The sequence below is a fragment of the Apium graveolens genome, unplaced genomic scaffold, assembly GCF_009905375.1.
Source record: "Apium graveolens cultivar Ventura unplaced genomic scaffold, ASM990537v1 ctg1343, whole genome shotgun sequence".
Classification (NCBI taxonomy): domain Eukaryota; kingdom Viridiplantae; phylum Streptophyta; class Magnoliopsida; order Apiales; family Apiaceae; genus Apium; species Apium graveolens.
The window spans coordinates 10,285-32,523 of NW_027417202.1; the positions used below are offsets into that span (position 1 = coordinate 10,285).

The following is a 22,239-nucleotide window of genomic DNA, read 5'->3' on the forward strand; positions in this document are numbered from 1 at the left end:
CTTAATCCTGTTTTTGATTAACCCCTCTTTGTCTCAATCGCTCTTCCAACTCCCTCTCTCTCTTCCTCTCTCTCCTAACTCTTATTCTCTCCCTCTAGTTACTTTAAGTATAGATCTAGTCACGGAGTGTCAAATTAATTGATTTCAGCTTCGCTGGACACGGTTGTGTGTCAAATTTGAAAGTTTTAATTAAGGTTTCTTCAAATTGGGGTTCTAGATTTCAATTAGGGTTCAAATCAAAGTTTCTCTACTTAAACTTGACTTATTATGTTCTCTCTTTCGTTTCAGGTCCTCTTCAGTTGATTTTGAGGGAAGTGGAGGAGGGGGATTGTCTCCTGGGAAGTTGAGGAGTTTGTTGATGGGAGTTGAGAAGTTGAGAAAACAAGGAAGGCCTCAAGAAGATGAAGAAATGGATTCTAGTTTTGACTTGAGATCTCAAGATTTTGAGATCCATGACAATGGTATTTTACACACACAAAAAATATTTTTTGTTTTTGTGATTTCTGGATTTTTAACTTTATGAAATAATGGTATTTAAGTGTTTTTTTGTCTGATTTATATGGCTTGATATAAGTGGAAAGTGTGCTAGTATCAATGACGACAAAATAACAACTAGATCGATGAAGTGGAAAGTGTGTTGTATTGTATAACCGGTAGAACAGGTAGCTTGCTTTGCTTCTATATGACTAACAGGTAGAAGTGGAAAGTGTGGTAGTATCAATAATTTCAAGTTTTGGACGGAGTAATCGATGATGGGAGCATACTAAATGTTACTCCATCCATGCCATTTTTCTTCTTAAAAACCCATTTGCACCCTATGGGTTTTACCCCTTCAGGTGGATCAACCAAAGTCCATACTTGGTTTTCGTACATGGAATCTATCTCGGATTTCATGGCTTCAAGCCATCTCTTAGAGTCTGGACTGTTCATAGCATCTTGGTATGTGAGAGGCTCATCTTCATCTATGAGCATCAAATCACCACACTGAGTCATGAGAAATCCATATCTCTCTGGCTCATGGCGAAATCTACCAGATCTATGAACAACCTGTGTTTGTTGAGCATTATCATTATTCTGCTCTTGTTCCACTTCAAGTTCAATGCTATTTTGCGGTTCTCGATCTTCATCGAGATCTATAGTTCTCCCACTGTTTCTTTTGGAAACAAAATCTCTTTCCATGAAGACAGCATCTCGAGCAATAAACACTTTCTGCTCAGAAGGACTATAAAAATAATACGCCTTTGTTTCATTAGGGTATCCTACAAAAATGCACTCTTCAGATTTAGGTCCAAGCTTGTCAGATTCTTGATGTTTCACAAACGCCTTACATCCCCAAACTTTCATAAAGTTCATGCCTGACCGTTTCTCTTTCCATATCTCATATGGAGTCTTTTGAACCTTCTTAGTAGGAACACGGTTAAGTGTGAAAGCCGTTGTTTCTAGAGCGTAACCCCAGAAACTAATTGGAAGATCTGCATGACTCATCATCGATCGGACCATGTCCAACAAGGTGCGATTTCTCCTCTCTAAAACTCCATTCCATTGAGGTGTTCCTGGCGGAGTGATTTGTGATACAATACCACACCCTTTCAAATACTCTCTAAATTCGGTGCTTAAGTATTCACCCCCACGATCGGATCATAAGATCTTAATACTTGCAACTCCGCCAATTTGCTTCTCTACTTCAACCTTGTATTCTTTAATTTTTTCAAAAGAATCGGATTTGTTCTTCATAAGATATACATATCCATATCTACTGAAATCATCAGTAAATGTTATGAAGTAGTAGTAGCCTCCTCTAGCCATTACACGCATTGGACCACATACATCACTATGTATTAGCTCAAGACGTTTAGTGGCCCTTTGACCCTTACCAGTGAAAGGGGCTTTAGTCATCTTACCAAGCAAACAAGATTCACATTCTTGGTATGATTCAAAATCAAACTTATCCAAGTATCCATCCTTATGTAATTTGGATATGCGTTTCTCATTTATGTGGCCTAGACGACAATGCCAGAGGTATGTTTGATTTGAGTCATTCATTTTAAGTCGTTTGTTTTCTATATTACAGACAAGGTTATCTAAATCAAGAACATATAAACCAATAAATAAACGCGCAACACCATAGGTTAAATCATTCAAAGCAAAAGAGCAACTGTTGTTCTTTAATGTAAACGAAAAACCTTTCTTGTCCAAACAAGAAACAGAAATAATGTTTCTGCGAATCGCAGGCACGTAAAAACAGTCTTCTAGTTCTAAAACAAGCCCAGAGGGCATAGATAAATAATAAGTCCCTACAGCTAAAGCAACAACTTTTGCTCCATTGCCTACTCTTAGGTCCACTTCTCCCTTAGCCAAAGTTCTACTTCTCTGCAGGCCCTGCACATTTATACAAATGTGAGAAGCACATCCAGTATCAAATACCCAAGATGTAGAAATAGACAAATTGACTTCTATAACATAAATACCTGATCCAGAAATCTGAACTGCTTTCTTTTTCTTCAGATCCTCCAAGTAAATTGGACAGTTTCTCTTCCAGTGACCATCTTTCTTACAGTAGTGACATTCACCCTTGGCCACACCACCTTTAGGCTTTAAAGCCTGTTTGGGACCTGACTTTGGCTTGGGAGTAGAATCAGATCCAATCTTCTTCTTACCCTTCCATTTGCCCTTCCCTTTGGCCTTACCTTTATTTCCCACCATCAGTATGGGAGCAGGTTCAGCTGTCTTCATGTTGGTCTCATATGTTCTCAACATATGCAACAATTCAGTAGGTGTTTTGTCAAATTCATTCATATTGTAGTTCACAACAAACTGAGTGAATTTGTTGTTCAAAGAATTCATGATTAGGTCAATACCAGTTTCCGGACCAATCGGGAAACCCAAAGTTTCAAGGTACTCAATGTAACCAATCATTTTCAGAACATGTGGGCCAACTGGTTCACTCACCCCTTGTTTGCAATTAAAAAGTGACTTACTCGTGTTGAACCTTTCTTGACGAGTTTGGCTTGCAAACATGCTTTGCAAGTGCTCATTGATAGTATATGCATCCATATGCAAATGCTGTCTTTGAAGCTCAGCACTCATAATTCCCAACATAAGACATGCAACATCATTTGCATCATTCTCATCCCTTGTGCGTGCTGCTCGTTCATCAACAGTAGCACCCTCAGGAAGGGGGCCTGGAGGAGGAATATCAATGACACGAAGCTTGCGCTCCTGCCTGAGGACAATCCTCAAATTCCTCTGCCAGTCTAGGAAGTTGTTTCCTCCTGTCAGCTTGTCCTTCTCAAGGACTGAACGTACGGATAGTGTGTTTGTGTTGTTTGCCATTACTCAGTATCTACAATAATAAAAGCGCAAAATAAATATTAGATTGTCTGAGTTAAAATTTTATGTTCATATGATTATGATATATTCATAATATATCTCCCACTATTTTTTTTATCAAATTAATAGCCCTAACTATTAATTCGGAAAGTATATCCCATAAATCTTTCTAGTGAGCCAAGATCCATATTTCATCATGTTCTAAGTCAACCACTGGTATCCTTAAAACATGATTATTTAGGTAGACAATAGTTGTCAATTATATCATATATAATTCTTGGATAATTTGGTGAACAACAATTGATCTTATCTATCTAATAGATTTTTAACCAAACTCTATGCTTCTAAGTTCATAATAGTTGAATATAACCGTTTATATTCACCTTATTATGATGACTCAGTTAAGTTAGACCCAATGATACAACTTCTGAATATAACCGTTTATATTCGTAGCATTTCACCATGATAGATAGGAGTCCCCTGCCACTGACAGCCCTTCCCCTTATCGATCTAGGATTTAATGAGTGTTCATTCATTGGAAAGCATCTGATTAAAACTTAATATTTTTACTTAGGGATTTTTAATTTAGAACGATCATGATCCCATCATAAAGAGATTTCCAATTTTTCCTTGAATAAAATACTTTAAATCAATACTCGTCAATGGTTTGATTTCCAGGTAGTGGAGGAGTCACATCGGTCTCGCTTAAAACCCACAGCCTTACAAGTTCTATGAATCCGTTGTTGACAAAATCGCCCCATGTCAGAAATAAAGAAAATTCGTATTTTATTCCGTGTTTCATAAACACGAGAATCTCATGATCTTTGTTAATTTTAAATTTTGAGTCGTTACAGATTTTATCTTGTTTAAAGGCATGGCATGGGTGATGTATCTAATACATACATGCATCATTAATCTAATTAAAACATGCATTTTCTACTCTACACATACTATTTATACATCATATGAAAAGTACGTAAAGTAAACGTGCAATAGTTATGGCCCAATCCTATGTGATCTTTTCAGGCTAATGAAAAGATCAAGGTCAATCTATGGTGTAAAAATAACTATTACATATGTCTTCTCTATTGCTTCCATTGTCTCCTTGGCCTACATAGGATGCCTCCTCTTTCCCTTGTCCTTCTTGGATGTTACATTAAGAATTATACTAATGAACTTACAAAAGAACTCGAGTTACATTCGAGATAAAACAACTACAAATAGAAAATGACATGCAAGTCGTATTTATTACAAACCAAAAGAATAAACCATTACAACTAAGGTCTTAAGGCCATAACTATGCACCATGCTCAAGTAACCATTAAAGAACATGATAGATAATATAAAGATGACATACTATTTATCATTTATCATGATCCAATCAAGAATAATAAATAAGTAAAGCATATGTCATAAGCACAAATTAAAAACAAAACCCTAAGCGTATGGCGGAAATTTTTGCAAAATCAAGTATCAGAATACTAGAAAAACATGTATCAGAATACTATTCCAGAAGCATGTATCAGTATACACACGATCCATATCCCAGTTACCAAAAACGTGTATCAGTATACATATTTTAAGAGATCGCATACATATGAGTTATGGCAGATCTTAAACATACTAGTATCATTATATAGATCATTAACAGATTCATCATATCATTCATATAACATTACTGTTATCATGGCAGACTCATATAACATAACTGTTATCATGGCAGACTCATCAGACATGCATACTTGTAAAAATACAGTAAACACGTAACCAAATCAGCCCCTTATACACGTAGCTCTGATGCCATTGTTGGGTTCCGAAGGCATAAAACGCAGCGGATAAACGTAAACAAAACAAAATTTCGAAACCCAAAAACAGGATCCATGTATAATTATGGGCAGATTATGGAGATAATGAATCATACCTTTCAAGAGATTAACTTTCACGAACTCAACGGAGATCCTAGCTATCACGCTTTGTGTCTACCTCTCGGAGAAACACCTCTATGGTATCCACACGAGCACCTTCAAGAACGTCTCACGAACTTCACTACAGAATGGATGTACTAGCCTCCTTCTTGACGATCTGAATTGCCTCTGCCTCTCTTTGCTGCTAGGGTTTTCTTAAAAAACGTACAAGTCTCTTTAACCTCTCATTATCTATTTATAATGACTGATTAAAAAGGCCCATAATAGCAAAGCCCAACCCTAGTAGGTATTGGATTAAATAATAAAAATGAATTTCTATTATTTAATTAATAACTAAGTCATACTTAATTATTATGGGCAAAAACATTCCTTTTAATTCGAATTTATATTATCTCAATTAAGTCTTACTTAATTATAATAAAATTCAAATAATCATCAATTAATTTAAATCCATAATTTAAATTAACTATTCCATTAAGTGCTCTATTTGTGCGACCCTATAGGCTATTATTTAATTGGCAATAATTTTATTCTCTAATAAAATTATAAATAATGAGCGGTATCTAGTAATACATCATTGTTACCCAATTAAACAATAATTAAATCGTGATTAGATAAAAACTTTCGTGATTAATATTTTTCGTGTAATATAATCCCTTTAACCATACATATTATAGATTAAACTCGAGGCATGTATTTAGTCATCCTCTTCAATATTTAATCCGGGTTTACTTGATCCATTAGTAGATTATCGAGACAAATCATTATTTGAGCATGGCCATGCTTTTATAATCTCACTCAATCAAGAGGCCAATAATATCTCTCCTAATTATAGGAGGGTTAAATCCTTTATCTATCATTCATATTTCTCATACGACTCATGATATACTCGATGTCCACTTTTATCATCACCCGATCAAAAGTAACTTTTAATGTAGTCGAAGTATATTAATCCTCGTATAGAAATATAATGATTTCAAGTCAAAGGATCGTTACACCATTATCACTGTGAGTCTTTCTTATGACTTTATTAAACATGAAGAATCTCACTGTGGGTCTGTCCAGTACCATGTACTCTCACATGTACATATGTATTGACTTTAGTATCCCCATACTTATAACCAATGAGATGTGGTTATCTTGTCAAACAACATACTAGTCTATCTATGTATTATTATTGTCCTATATAATAATACTCGACTAGGGACCTTTAAGAATATGATATATTATATAATCTCAAGTTCAAGTCATGTACTTAAACTATACAATTTGTATCATGATTCTAAGGACATTTATTATGCTAACAAAATATCGCAGTAATTAAGGTCATAATAAATACATTTATTGAATGATCAACTGACAGAAAGATAAAAGAATAATGTATTGCCTCTAGGGCACCTACACTAACAATCTCCCACTTACACTAGAGCTAATCACCCATATATCTAATACCCATGGAACTAGTGTGACCATCGTGCTTCTGCTGCGACAAGCCTTTGGTCAGTGGGTCTGCAATGTTATCATTTATGTGCACTTTACATATGTGTATATCACCCCTTTCATTAATCTCTCGAATAAGGTGAAATCTCCTGAGTATATGTTTAGCCCGGGAGTGTGATTTAGGTTCTTTAGCCTGTGCAATGGCTCCATTATTATCGCAGTATAGATCAATGGGATATGCGATCGATGGAACCACTCCCAAATCAGAAATGAACTTTTGAATCCAAACGGCCTCCTTAGCTGCTTCACAAGCTGCAATGTACTCAGCCTCCATTGTAGAATCAGCTACTGTTTCTTGCTTTCAACTCTTCCAGCTTACAGCACCTCCGTTTAGACAAAACACAAAACTAGATTGTGATACAGTATCATCTCTGTCTGTTTGGAAACTTGCATCGGTGTAACCTTTTACAACGAGTTTCTCTTCTCCTCCATACACCAAAAATGAATTTTTAGTTCTTTTCAGGTACTTAAGAATATTCTTAACTGCCGTCCAGTGACCTTCACCCGGATTAGACTGGTATCTGCTCGTCATGCTCAAAGCATACGAGACATCTGGGTGAGTACATACCATTGCATACATGATAGATCCAATTGCTGAAGCATATGGAACTTTATTCATATGGTCCTTCTCATCCAATGATTTCGGACACTGGTCCTTAGAGATCGTTATCCCTTGAGACACGGGGACAAATCCCCTTATTGCATTTTGCATTCCAAAACGATGCAAAACCTTATCAATGTATGTGCTCTAACTTAGACCGATCATCCTTCTAGATCTTTCTCTATAGATCCTCATTCCTAGAATGTAGGATGCCTCTCCTAAGTCTTTAATGGAGAAATTACTCCCTAACCAAGTCTTAACAACCTTTAGAGAAGGTATGTCATTCCCCATTAGTAGTATATCATCAACATATAGTACTATGAATGCCACATAACTCCCACTAACCTTCTTGTAAACACACGGTTCATCTTCGTTTTGAACAAAGCAATACTCTGTGACTATTTCATCAAAACAGATATTCCATCTCCTAGAGGATTGCTTCAATCCATAAATGGATCGACGCAATTTACATACCTTTCCAGCATTCCTTGGATCGACAAAACCCTCAGGTTATGTCATGTACACATCCTCTTCAAGGCTTCCATTAAGGAAGGCTGTTTTGACATCCATTTGCCAGATTTCATAATCATGGAATGCTGCAATGGCAAGTAAAATCCTTATAGACTTGACCATAGCCACTGGTGAGAAAGTTTCATCATAGTCAATACCATGAATTTGTTTGAAACCTTTTGCAACCAGCCTAGCTTTATAGGTCTGAACATTTCCATCAATGCCCTTTTTCTTCTTAAAAACCCATTTGCACCCTATGGGTTTTACCCCTTCAGGCGGATCAACCAAAGTCCATACTTGGTTTTCGTACATGGAATCTATCTCCGATTTCATGGCTTCAAGCCATCTCTTAGAGTCTGGACTGTTCATAGCATCTTGGTATGTGAGAGGCTCATCTTCATCTATGAGCATCAAATCACCACACTGAGTCATGAGAAATCCATATCTCTCTGGCTCATGGTGAAATCTACCAGATCTATGAACAACCTGTGTTTGTTGAGCATTATCATTATTCTGCTCTTGTTCCACTTCAAGTTCAATGCTATTTTGCGGTTCTCGATCTTCATCGAGATCTATAGTTCTCCCACTGTTTCTTTTGGAAACAAAATCTCTTTCCATGAAGACAGCATCTCGAGCAATAAACACTTTCTGCTCAGAAGGACTATAAAAATAATACGCCTTTGTTTCATTAGGGTATCCTACAAAAATGCACTCTTCGGATTTAGGTCCAAGCTTCTCAGATTCTTGATGTTTCACAAACGCCTTACATCCCCAAACTTTCATAAAGTTCATGCCTGACTGTTTCTCTTTCCATATCTCATATGGAGTCTTTTGAACCTTCTTAGTAGGAACACGGTTAAGTATGAAAGCCGCTGTTTCTAGAGCGTAACCCCAGAAACTAATTGGAAGATCTGCATGACTCATCATCGATCGCACCATGTCCAATAAGGTGCGATTTCTCCTCTCTGAAACTCCATTCCATTGAGGTGTTCCTGGCGGAGTGAGTTGTGATACAATACCACACCCTTTCAAATACTCTCTAAATTCGGTGCTTAAGTATTCACCCCCACGATCGGATCGTAAGATCTTAATACTTGTATCTCCGCCAATTTGCTTCTCTACTTCAACCTTGTATTCTTTAATTTTTTCAAAAGAATCGGATTTGTTCTTCATAAGATATACATATCCATATCTACTGAAATCATCAGTAAATGTTATGAAGTAGTAGTAGCCTCCTCTAGCCATTACACGCATTGGGCCACATACATCACTATGTATTAGCTCAAGACGTTTAGTGGCCCTTTGAACCTTACCAGTGAAAGGGGCTTTAGTCATCTTACCAAGCAAACAAGATTCACATTCTTGGTATGATTCAAAATCAAACTTATCCAAGTATCCATCCTTATGTAATTTGGATATGCGTTTCTCATTTATGTGGCCTAGACGACAATGCCAGAGGTATGTTTGATTTGAGTCATTCATTTTAAGTCGTTTGTTTTCTATATTACAGACAGGGTTATCTAAATCAAGAACATATAAACCATTAAATAAACGCGCAACACCATAAGTTAAATCATTCAAAGCAAAAGAGCAACTGTTGTTCTTTAATGTAAACGAAAAACCTTTCTTGTCCAAACAAGAAACATAAATAATGTTTTTGTGAATCGCAGGCACGTAAAAATAGTCTTCTAGTTCTAAAACAAGCCCAGAGGGCATAGATAAATAATAAGTCCCTACAGCTAAAGCAACAACTTTTGCTCCATTGCCTACTCTTAGGTCCACTTCTCCCTTAGCCAAAGTTCTACTTCTCTGCAGGCCCTGCACATTTATACAAATGTGAGAAGCACATCCAGTATCAAATACCCAAGATGTAGAAATAGACAAATTGACTTCTATAACATAAATACCTGATCCAGAAATCTGAACTGCTTTCTTTTTCTTCAGATCCTCCAAGTAAATTGGACAGTTTCTCTTCCAGTGACCATCTTTCTTACAGTAGTGACATTCACCCTTGGCCACACCACATTTAGGCTTTAAAGCCTGTTTGGGACCTGACTTTGGCTTGGGTGTAGAATCAGATCCAATCTTCTTCTTTACCCTTCCATTTGTCCCTTCCCTTTGGCCTTACCTTTATTTCCCATCATCAGTATGGGAGCAGGTTCAGCTGTCTTCATGTTGGTCTCATATGTTCTCAACATATGCAACAATTCAGTAGGTGTTTTGTCAAATTCATTCATATTGTAGTTCACAACAAACTGAGTGAATTTATTGTTCAAAGAATTCATGATTAGGTCAATACCAGTTTCCGGACCAATCCGGAAACCCAAAGTTTCAAGGTACTCAATGTAACCAATCATCTTCAGAACATGTGGGCCAACTGGTTCACTCACCCCTTGTTTGCAATTAAAAAGTGACTTACTCGTGTTGAACCTTTCTTGACGAGTTTGGCTTGCAAACATGCTTTGCAAGTGCTCATTGATAGTATATGCATCCATATGCAAATGTTGTCTTTGAAGCTCAACACTCATAATTGCCAACATAAGACATGCAACATCATTTGCATCATTCTCATCCCTTGTGCGTGCTGCTCGTTCATCAGCAGTAGCACCCTCAGGAAGGGGGCCTGGAGGAGGAATATCAATGACACGAAGCTTGCGCTCCTGCCTGAGGACAATCCTCAAATTCCTCTGCCAGTCTAGGAAGTTGTTTCCTCCTGTCAGCTTGTCCTTCTCAAGGACTGAACGTACGGATAGTGTGTTTGTGTTGTTTGCCATTACTCAGTATCTACAATAATAAAAGCGCAAAATAAATATTAGATTGTCTGAGTTAAAATTTTATGTTCATATGATTATGATATATTCATAATATATCTCCCACTATTTTTTTTATCAAATTAATAGCCCTAACTATTAATTCGGAAAGTATATCCCATAAATCTTTCTAGTGAGCCAAGATCCATATTTCGTCATGTTCTAAGTCAACCACTGGTATCCTTAAAACATGATTATTTAGGTAGACAATAGTTGTCAATTATATCATATATAATTCTTGGATAATTTGGTGAACAACAATTGATCTTATCTATCTAATAGATTTTTAACCAAAATCTATGCTTCTAAGTTCATAATAGTTGAATATAACCGTTTATATTCACCTTATTATGATGACTCAGTTAAGTTAGACCCAATGATACAACTTCCGAATATAACCGTTTATATTCGTCGCATTTCACCATGATAGATAGGAGTCCCCTGCCACTGACAGCCCTTCCCCTTATCGATCTAGGATTTAATGAGTGTTCATTCATTGGAAAGCATCTGATTAAAACTTAATATTTTTACTTAGGGATTTTTAATTTAGAACGATCATGATTCCATCATAAAGAGATTTCCAATTTTTCCTTGAATAAAATATTTCAAATCAATACTCGTCAATGGTTTGATTTCCAGGTAGTGGAGGAGTCACATCGGTCTCGCTTAAAACCCACAGCCTTACAAGTTCTATGAACCCGTTGTTGACAAAATCGCCCCATGTCAGAAATAAAGAAAATTCGTATTTTATTCCGTGTTTCATAAACACGAGAATCTCATGATCGTTTGTTAATTTTAAATCTTGAGTCGTTACAGATTTTATCTTGTTTAAAGGCATGGCATGGGTGATGTATCTAATACATACATGCATCATTAATCTAATTAAAACATGCATTTTCTACTCTACACATACTATTTATACATCATATGAAAAGTACGTAAAGTAAACAGTGCAATAGTTATGGCCCAATCCTATGTGATCTTTTCAGGCTAATGAAAAGATCAAGGTCAATCTATGGTGTAAAAATAACTATTACATATGTCTTCTCTATTGCTTCCATTGTCTCCTTGGCCTCCATAGGATGCCTCCTCTTTCCCTTGTCCTTCTTGGATGTTACATTAAGAATTATACTAATGAACTTGCAAAAGAACTCGAGTTACATTCGAGATAAAACAACTACAAATAGAAAATGACATGCAAGTCGTATTTATTACAAACCAAAAGAATAAACCATTACAACTAAGGTCTTAAGGCCATAACTATGCACCATGCTCAAGTAACCATTAAAGAACATGATAGATCATATAAAGATGACATACTATTTATCATTTATCATGATCCAATCAAGAATAATAAATAAGTAAAGCGTATGTCATAAGCACAAATTAAAAACGAAACCCTAAGCGTATGGCAGAAATTTTTGCAAAATCAAGTATTAGAATACTAGAAAAACATGTATCAGAATACTATTCCAGAAGCATGTATCAGTATACACACGATCCATATCCCAGTTACCAAAAACGTGTATCAGTATACATATTTTAAGAGATCGCATACATATGAGTTATGGCAGATCTTAAACATACTAGTATCATTATATAGATCATTAACAGATTCATCATATCATTCATATAACATAATTGTTATCATGGCAGACTCATATAACATAACTGTTATCATGGCAGACTCATCAGACATGCATACTTGTAAAAATACAGTAAACACGTAACCAAATCAGCCCCTTATACACGTAGCTCTGATGCCATTGTTGGGTTCCGAAGGCATAAAACGCAGCGGATAAACGTAAACAAAACAAAATTTCGAAACCCAAAAACAGGATCCATGTATAATTATGGGCAGATTATGGAGATAACGAATCATACCTTTCAAGAGATTAACTTTCACGAACTCAACGGAGATCCTAGCTATCACGCTTTGTGTCTACCTCTCGGAGAAACACCTCTATGGTATCCACACGAGCACCTTCAAGAACGTCTCACGAACTTCACTACAGAATGGATGTACTAGCCTCCTTCTTGACGATCTGAATTGCCTCTGCCTCTCTTTGCTGCTAGGGTTTTCTTAAAAAACGTACAAGCCTCTTTAACCTCTAATTATCTATTTATAATAATTGATTAAAAAGGCCCATAATAGCAAAGCCCAACCCTAGTAGGTATTGGATTAAATAATAAAGACGAATTTCTATTATTTAATTAATAACTAAGTCATACTTAATTATTATGGGCAAAAACCTTCCTTTTAATTCGAATTTATATTATCTCAATTAAGTCTTACTTAATTATAATAAAATTCAAATAATCATCAATTAATTTAAATCCATAATTTAAATTAACTATTCCATTAAGTGCTCTATTTGTGCGACCCTATAGGCTAATATTTAATTGGCAATAATTTTATTCTCCAATAAAATTATAAACAATGAGCGGTATCTAGTAATAAATCATTGTTACCCAATTAAACAATAATTAGATCGTGATTAGATAAAACCTTTCGTGATTAATGTTTTTCGTGTAATATAATCCCTTTAACCATACATGTTATAGATTAAACTCGAGGCATGTATTTAGTCATCCTCTTCAACATTTAATCCGGGTTTATATGATCCATGAGTAGATTATCGAGACAAATCATTATTTGAGCATGGCCATGCTTTTATAATCTCACTCAATCAAGAGGCCAATAATATCTCTCCTAATTATAGGAGGGTTAAATCCTTTATCTATCATTCATATTTCTCATACGACTCATGATATACCCGATGTCCACTTTTATCATCACCCGATCAAAAGTAACTTTTAATGTAGTCAAAGTATATTAATCCTCGTATAGAAATATAATGATTTCAAGTCAAAGGGTCGTTACACCATTATCACTGTGAGTCTTTCTTATGACTTTATTAAACATGAAGAATCTCACTATGGGTCTGTCCAGTACCATGTACTCTCACATGTACCTATGTATTGACTTTAGTATCCCCATACTTATAACCAATGAGATGTGGTTATCTTGTCAAACAACATACTAGTCTATCTATGTATTATTATTGTCCTATATAATAATACTCGACTAGGGACCTTTAAGAATATGATATATTATATAATCTCAAGTTCAAGTCATGTACTTAAACTATATAATTTGTATCATGATTCTAAGGACATTTATTATGCTAACAAAATATCGCAGTAATTAAGGTCATAATAAATACATTTATTGAATGATCAACTGACATAAAGATAAAAGAATAATGTATTGCCTCTAGGGCACCTACACTAACATGAATTACATAATGTAATGTCAAAACCATTGTCTTATATCCCTATACGTTAACATAGTAACAACGGTTTGTAATCGTTGTGTGAAAGATCTACTATAACAATATATTTAAAAAACCGTTGTCCGATTCGATGAGAGGATACAACTTGTACAACAGTTTAAAAAAGATGGATATCCGTTGTTTGTTCTGGAGCTCACACAACTGTTTTTTCTGTAAAATTAATTCACCGTTGTATGATTTTTTAGGATGACGGTTTTTTTAACCGTTGTCTGATTGCAAATTTCTTATAGTGTTGTCTTGCCCCATTTTCTATCATACCCCGCATCATATATCGTACTCTGCAAAAAGTTAAATTGGCTTTTATAAGCGGTCTTGTCCCTAAAGCGAAATCCATGTCATTTGAAAGGATTTTATTTCATGCTACCGGGGGTAATGTGTACTTGATGCAGGCTGTTGTGGGGCACCCAGTCATTGATCCTGTTTGTGGGGAAAAGGTTGATACCTCTGGATTTGGTTGATTATATTATTTGAGATGAAGTAGTGAAAACTGAAAAGTTTATTTCGTAGAGAAATTGGGTAACGTATATGTAGTCCTTTCATTACCTATTCAGTTGTTTTTAACTATAATTGTTATTGCTTTCATCATTTTTTATATACATACGAGTCGTATATGATAATATTGATTTCCTGACTGTGAAATATCATACAGGTTGAGAAAAATATATTTGCGGTCTTCGTCTCCGAGGAAAAGCAAAGAATAAAATCCTAAAAATATGTGAAGCTTTTGGAGCAAATCATTATTCTTTTAGTGAGGACTAGCTAAGGAAGCTCAAATGATAACTGAGGTATTCATAGTGCTCCATTTCATGCTTATATATCACTCATTGTACATTGTTGGAGCTGCTATGTCAAGTTGAAGGGGTCTTGTTCACCTAGGCAGCTGTTGCCCATATTTCTGTCTATTAACACTGAAGTTCCCCTCTTTTCTTTTACTTTCATTGTCGTGCTTTACTTAAATCCTGCACAATTTTTGCATAATATTTCGCACCTTTTGCGTCAGTTTTAGAGAAAACCATCGCTTATACACATTTAAGCGTCGGTTGCTAGTTTAGGCGACGCTATTGTGCCCATGAGTAGACTTATTGCGTCGGTTGCATGAATAACCGACGTTTAAAATATACAAATGTGTCGGTTTATAAACAGCCAACGCCTAAAATTAAGATAAGCGTCGGTTGATTGAAACAGTGATGCCAAAACAAATTCACACTACACCATAAATGGCCTATCGCAATGGTTTAATCATGGGTGTTACAAAATTATGTTACATTAGGTATGCTCATCTTAACCTACCGCAACGTAGTATTTTTGATGTTACCATAGCTTTTGTAACATGTTACTATAGCTTCAAAGTGTTACATATGGTAACATGTGGAAACTTATGTTACAATAGGGTGTTAATGGATAAAAAAGTAATATTTTACAAATAACTAAATATATATAATTATTTGACTTGAAAATTAATCATTATTGATAATATAATTAAGCAATAATATTAATATTAGCAAAGATTGATAAAATATTTTTATTATTATTAATTATGTAAACTTTACTAATTAGTAACTGATAATTTTTTATTAATAAAAATTTGAACACTATTTAAACATTAAAGTTTATTAAAAACTAATAAGTGAAAATAAGGGCAGTTTTTTGGACTCTCGTTGGGCTCAAGCAGGCAGGCTTTCAAAGTTTTCGTAGAAGCGGCAGTATTTTGGAAAACCCGGGTATTCAGACAAAGTTCAAATTTTCAATCACAAAACAACTCTCTCAGCCCATCTCTCAGTCGCTCTCTCTCTCTCTCTCTCTCTCTCTCTCTCTCTCAGCTTTCAATTGAACTAGATTAGCTTAATTCGAGCTAGGGTTTTTAATTGGAATAAGGGGTTTTAATTGGAATTGGGGTTTAAATCATGCGGTTATCCTTTTAATTGGAATTGGAATTGGGGGTTTTTAATTGGAATTAGGGTACTAAATCTCTCTCTCATTTTTTGTATATGTATATATTACCTCTTTCTCCCTCTCTCTGATTTTGTTGTTGTTGTTATTGTATGTTTTTTTGATTTTCTTATCATAATATATTCACGGAATGTTTGTGCACCGGCATGTCTACCTTCCACACTATATTTATTGAAACGATGTCTTTATATTTTATGTTCTGGTCAGATCTATATTTTGACCACCATCTTGATGGAACCGTCACCTTCAGAAGTTCACCACTCTCATCTTTTGCATTAGGAGTAAGTATTATTTGGTCTTTTGTTTAGTTTCTTATGATCTTCTTATGAATTCCTGTTGTGTATCCCTATATACGATTATATTAGAGGAGTGAATTTAGACAATTGAATGCCTGAATTGAAGTACTTTTTTATTTTATTTGATTTGAGTTGTGTGCTAAATTTACGTAATTGATGAAAACAGGGCCTAAGGAGTTCACATCTGTGTATTACAGTCTCCAGAGATGGAGGGTGAGTGTTTAATATTTGTACTAGAATTGTTGAATTTAGGTATACTAGATATGTGATTTGGTGAATGTAATGGATGTGACTTGTATTCATGTGTTTAGGAGATCTTTGAGAAGAATGATGGGGATATTAGTGGTAAAATTGATGCTTCTGAGCTGAGAGAGGCGCTGGTGAGCCTTGGATTTGTGGTGTCACCTCTGGACTTGCTGGTCTCCAAGTTTGACAAGACTAGTGGAAGGAACAAGGCTATTGAATATGACAACTTCATCGAGTATGAATCGATATCACCAGTTCTTGCTCTACTTTTATAAAAGTTAGAGTTTCTTCGAACTAAATCTAACTTTCTAACATTTTATTTTGTTTCCTCTTTTGTTTTTTGGTTGTTTTGATTACAGGTGCTGCCTCACTGTGAAGGTATAGCTTCTTTTTAAACATTATGGTTTTCTGAATTTTATTTTTTCCGCACTGTGTATATTGTGGTTAGTTAGCTATAGACAGTAATTGTTGAGTTCGTAGGGAATTATTGAATTACCTGTAGACTCCAGACTTTGACTAATATATTTTTGGTATAACACCTGTTGCGACTTGGAGTGTGAAAACTAAGATTGACATTGTATTGTCCGTAAATATTGGACTAAGATATTGGCATGTGTCTGATTAATCAGTATCTCTTGCAGGGACTTACTGAGAAATTCAAGGAGAAGGACACTGCATACATGAGTTCATTCTGCACATTTAGAGCTACAAATTTCTAGTTATTTCCTAAAGTGTTGGTAATTTCTCCAGAAACAGATATCTAAGGATTAAATTTGTTGTGATCCAACCTTTTCTTCAGCTATATATGTGTAGTTAATACTTCTTCCATGATTAATGAATATTACTTAAACTTCTTAACTCTGATTATATCCTACTATGATTTTGGCCATACTTACGTGGTCGGCGACTCTGCACCACGAATTAATGAGTACAACAGTCATATAGGGAACTATGCGTTAATTCTCGGTGACAGGCTTGCAGTTGTGCATACACAACATGAAGAGATTCCAAGCTCAACGTCACACGTAACTTCTGTGGATTGTAAGTTACAAGTTTTCTTTTGCAATGAAATATTATTGTATTTGATTGTTTGCCACCAAAGTTGGCATCCTGAAGGGTGCCAACCATGGGAGATGCTCTGATTAATTTGATAGACCATAGATTGAAACTGTAATTGTCCATTAGCCTGATTTTGTCCAGCTCTATCAAAAAAATTTAATAACTGAAAGGTGATGTAAACTTAGAGTTGGTAGAATGTGTATGTTATGAATCTTACGAGATAGCAGATGCAGGTTTAATTAATCTATAGATATAACAAATAGAGAATAATTCATTTTTGTTATTATTTCAACATGGCTATCTGATGGATACTCTGCTACCCTCTGAACCTCCAGGGCAACAACGAAGAAGAGTAGATGGGTTATATAAGTTATAGAATGTTATTAATTGGATGTTGTCTTGTAGACTAATAATATATGTGTATATATGAGGATGGCTGCTTGGTTTGGTGGTAAGATGTTTGTGATCAGCATATTCCTTTTTTAAAAAAAAAATCTACTTATAGCTATTTTCTTTTATAAACTGTTGTCTGTCCTAGTTACTTGTAAACATAAACTGTAAAGAACATGAAATGTTAAACCCTTCTATTCTTCTTAAATTTCTTGTTTAAGTACTTGTTTTAAATAAAGATATATCATGTGAGGCTGATTATGTTTCTGGTGTATATTATTAAAGAGTTTTGATTGTATAAAGTTTTTTGGGTCTAGTTCTACTGCAGAAGGTAACGAGCAAAAAAAGAAAAGAATAAAGGGAGATTAAGATATATCAAGAGTTTCCCCTTCGATGCGGAACCACCTGGATGCCCTTGCATGTTTAAAGGGTGAACAGGTATGCATTGCCTTGTGTAATCTAGCGCAGATATGTCTGTAAATATCACACAGTGTACTGTATCACTATTATTGTATGGTTTGTTTACTTTACAACACAGAGACTATTACTACAATCTTTAGCCGAAATCCAAATTTTATTTCTGTTTGAAGTAGTTAAGTATATTGTTTCAGGTAGCAACTAGGGTCAGGCTAGAGGATGCAGATAAAGATGATTGGTTCATTATTAAAGTAATTCATTTTGATAGAGAGTCAAAAGAGTAAGCTTACTTTTACAGTTCTACCAATGGGGCTCAATAAATGTAATTTAAGTTTTAACTTCCGTTTTCCCGTTAGTGCTTCCTGCCAATGACACAATTGCACATGAATTACAAACTGATGCCTAATAGGGGAAAACCTCCTTGCACGGTAGGTTTTCTGTGGTTCCGTGTTTTACATGACCATCATGTCCTTTTTCTTGTTAGCCCCCGTTGATATATATATTTGCGATACTTATGGTTATTCTTGTACACTTCTAGACTGTAATTACAACTTCAACTGGTATAAATATGTATATTTTTTCCAAACTAAATAATAATGGTAGACTTGTTGCGGTCTATTTCAATACCTTGTAAGTGAACTGGTATAGTGATAAAATGTTCAAATTTTACTTATATATATGTGTTTAAGTCCAGAAGTTTGGCCTCAAATTTAATATGCATAGTATGCATTATTTAATGTATACTTATATATAGCAACCTTAAACCTGATCAATTATGGCACTAGTGTTGCTGAAGATGTCCAGTTAATGGCCAAACATAAAATTCTGAGTGTGCGTGTTGTTCATGTTGATGCAGCAAAAAATGCTAGCTAGATGGAGAGATACATTGGCATCATTGAGTTTGCAGGCATTGTTGTATGTATATGCATCATGTATGTAAAATAGTAGTTGTTATAGAATATAGAAGTACAATACTTTTGCATGGGGTATATATATAGGGTATTGTATGACCTAACCTTTGTTTCTTTCTCATTTCAGCTGTAACAACTATATATTTGTTGATGAATCCATACGTGTCAAGTTCTCGGCAGCTACTAGCAGGAAGTGGATTAAGTTTTGGGATGTAGATTAGTTGGTTGTATTGGTTAAATTTATTGTGATTTATGTAGATTGTAAACTGGTTATGAATATAGTTGAGGTTATGAAATTTGGAATGTATTAGATTAATGTAATATATTTTCAAATTTTGCAGTCGATTTTACACTTTATAATATTAGTTTTTCATTTTTCTTCCTGGTAAATTGTTATAGTAGCTTCATAAAGTATTAGAGTAGGTTGTTCAAAGTGTTACCCCAGGTACAAATTTGATGCTAGCACTGTGGGACCCACATGCCATGTCACCACTGTGGAACCTACATGCCACGTCACTACTGGTGGGCCCCATTGGTGGGCCCCATTTTTTTTGAAAATTATGAGTTCAAAGGTAACATACATATTGTGATACTATAGACATAGATTAATGTTACCTTTGACGGCTATTGTAACACAAAAGTGAATGTTACACCAGGGCAAAAGTAATGTTACCTTAGGGGCCAAAGGTAACTCGAAAAAAAGCAACTTAATTTTTATGTTACCTTAGGCCTTTTTCTGGCTGTGGTAACACTTTTTTGGGCCTGTTGTAACATTTTCTTGGTGTTGCTGTAGGCCATTTATGGTGTAGTGTCATAAGCGTTGGTTCCCTATGTCGCCGACGCACAAATGTGAACTGGGCCGGTTGCTAACACAATCATCTCTCCTCCTGACATACTTCTTCTAAATTTAATAATGAAATTTTGGATTTACAAAAAATCGGTAAAAACCTATCTTTTTCAATATTTGGTTAAAATAAATTTATTAAGTTTTTGTATTTTTTTTATTTCATTTTCAAAGTCATCTTAAGTTCCTACAAAAATGATCATCACATTATTTTATTTAAGTATTTTTATCTTATAATAAATAATTTGTAGTAGATTTTATAATTTTGACAATAAATATAGGAAAGTATGTTTATTTCTTATAAATTTAGAATCATATTTCAGAATTATAATTTTTTAAATGTTGAAACAAACATGAAAAAAATGTTTCTTACACAAATTTTATTTTTTTCTTAATTTGAAAAACTTGAACTTTTGTAAGTAGATTAAAAATTAGAGAAATTACCAAAAATACGATTTTTTTTTACAATTTTACTATTTTTTTACAAATATTTACAAAAATACTATGCAACGAAAATCAACCAAATATGCAAATAGTTGTATCGAGTTTTTTGGCAATCTAGTCAAACGCAAAAACCCGTGGAGATTACATATAATTGCATCAAGTTGCAAAAAAGTCATCTTTTTGAAAAAAAATATTTGTAAAATCATAATTATGCAAATAATTAAAAAGTATATATATATATTTGTAAATTTTTTAAAAATTGATATTATTTTTTTAAAAATCTTTTTCAACTTGAATTTTTTTTAAAAAAGTCCTAAACATTATATAAATATTAAATATAGAACTTAACTCTTCATAAACCATATTATAGATTTTTACATAAAAATATGTTACACGTAAATTTCGTTTATTACTTGATCAATTTAATGATTCAATTATATTTTAAATTTTTTAGCATTACTTTTTTTTATCACTTATTATAAAATAATAAACTAAATTCTAATGAAATACCCCTATATATATCTTATCATTATTCACTTTTTAATTATTTATACTTGTGTACCTATTATGTACCCTGCTTAACCCACGTTACAAAGCTCAAGCTAAAAAACGTCTATTAGCGTGCAAGTGTAATTGATATTGTATCTCTCTCCACCTGTTCACGAGCAACTTCCTCCCCCTTTGGCCATCTCCCATCTATGACAATGGTTCTCGGATCCCTTCAATCTCTTCTACATAATCTTTCAGATCGATCTATTCTAGAAAAGGCAGAAGAGCTATTTAATTTTTTTTATTTTCTCTAATGCAGAAAATCCATGGAACTGATTGGCTTAGTTGCTGGGTCTTATCTTAGCAAATCGACTTGGGCTTTTGGGTCTTCGTAGCAAATCAATTTGTGAGTTTTCATTCAAATCGAATTGAGCACTCTACTCAATTTATTTATATTAAATTAGAAATGAAAATTTTTTAGGTTTTAATTTTGGGGTTTTTATTGAAATTGATTTGACAATCTTTGTATTGAATGTATTTACCAACTAAGAATTCTTAGTTTTTTCTTTGTTTGTACTAAAAACCCTCAAGTTACAATGTAATTTACATAAATGACATGTATGTAATGGACCAGTTCAACTAATCTATCTCTATTTTATTCCTAGAATTTGAATTCTGAGTCCTCAACTCTCTAGGTTTCTCACCTCTGATATTTAGGAATTTATTTTACAGACACTGCATCTACACTGAGCTACGTGACTAATATTATATAAAACACATGTTACAGGACACTATATAACCAAAATCTTATGCTTTGTACTCTCAACTACTTAATTATCTTAAATAGAGAGAAAGTGAAGTTTATATTACTGCTTTGGGCTTCTCTTTACCTTTTTGTTTAGGTAACTAATAGATATGAAAATAGCACAATCAATGAGTAAAGCTGTAAATCACTTTTGTTTTCTATCCCTGGCTAATCAAAGTGATTAATTCATGTTTATTAACTTTCAAAATTAATGTTCTATTCGTCTAATGTTCTGCTACTATAGATTATTTGTCAGGATTTTGAATTAATGTCAGTGTTTTTCTTGTCTCACTTTGTGTCTTAACATGCTTTTATCTGAAACTATCTAGTAACATTATTGAGCCTGATTAATAGAT

At 34.3% G+C, this 22,239-nt stretch overlaps 1 long non-coding RNA gene across 1 annotated transcript; it reads left to right on the forward strand.

The window, feature by feature from the left end:
• The first annotated feature begins 155 nt into the window (after positions 1-155).
• LOC141699801 (uncharacterized) lies at positions 156-14,817 on the forward strand. The gene is made up of 3 exons (XR_012566100.1): positions 156-194; positions 289-461; positions 14,682-14,817. It is a non-coding gene; the product is annotated as an uncharacterized LOC141699801 (long non-coding RNA).
• The last annotated feature ends 7,422 nt before the right edge of the window (positions 14,818-22,239 follow it).